Source organism: Nestor notabilis, unplaced genomic scaffold (assembly GCF_000696875.1).
Source record: "Nestor notabilis isolate BGI_N333 unplaced genomic scaffold, ASM69687v1 scaffold28992, whole genome shotgun sequence".
In the NCBI taxonomy this organism is placed as follows: Eukaryota; Metazoa; Chordata; class Aves; order Psittaciformes; family Psittacidae; genus Nestor; species Nestor notabilis.
This window is the reverse complement of record NW_009918315.1, coordinates 232-1,366: the sequence shown is the minus strand read 5'-3', so window position 1 is coordinate 1,366 and position 1,135 is coordinate 232.

The window sequence follows — 1,135 nt, the reverse complement described above, 5'->3', positions numbered from 1 at the left end:
ATGCAAGCGGGAGCAGGGCCGAGCACTGAAGCCAAAGGGCAGGCAGGGACCCTGCAAATGTTTCTCTCCTGGAGGTATGCCGTATTTGCCTGGGGGTGCCGAACTGCTCCGCACCAGCATCACAGCCTGCAGCCAGTGTGATGCAGAGCTGCAGCCAGTGTGGGCAGGGGCAGGGGGCCAGGGCTTGCTGGCTGCCCCCCACCCCTGCAGGATGGCTTCATTCAGAGAGGGGCCCGAGCGCAGTGGTGGGAATTCAAATGCCCAATTCAACCCTTGGCACTCGTCAACACCTCCAGGTGCTTCTCCGGGATCCCCCCCCTTGCTCTGACCCAGGTCCCTGCATCACCCACAGAAGCATCTCAGCCCCATCAGGGTTCAACCCACCAGGGTGCAGCCCCAGTGCACCCCGATGGGGAGCTGGGGGTGCTGGGGGAAGCCAGACCCCAGCCTTAGGCAGCACCAGCACACAGCAATAGACCAGCAGTGCTTCAGCCCTGCCATGCCACCCAAGATGGGCTGGTAGATGTCCCCCTTCTTGGGTTGTGGCCACCAGAAGACACTGAACTGTCCCCCTCCCCCTAATTAGGAGACACCCTGAGCACCCACAGGGTGAGGGCTGGGGATGAGCACGTGTGTCAGCAGCTGCATCCATGGGTCGGGATGGGCACGTGTGTCAGCAGCGGCATCCATGGGTCTGGCACAGTCTAGGCAGAGCTGGCCATGCTGGAAAGAGCATCAGCCCTTGCCTGGCCCTGCCAAGGCAAAGCTTTACATAAGGAGCATGTTGTGTTTTCACAGCGGCTGTTCCTCCGCGGGCAGGCCCCCCTGTCCCAGCACATTCCCTTCCCCGCACCCAGCTGCGCCCAGCTCAGCCCCAGCTCCATGGATTTGTTAAAACAAAACAAAAGCTGAGCCAGGCGGGACCGAGCATAACGAGAGCCTGGCTGGAGCCTCTCCACATGCTGGGCCGGGGGCTCAGCCTCTGCCAGAGCTCCCCCTCAGGGTGTAGGGTGCCAGGAGGAGCTCTCTCCCATTGTGCATCAGAGGCACAGAGCACCCGTGGGTGCACTGTAGCCCTGTGCTGGGGCAGGGACACAAAGCCCTCCAACTGGGTCCTCAGCTCCCTTCCTAGGCA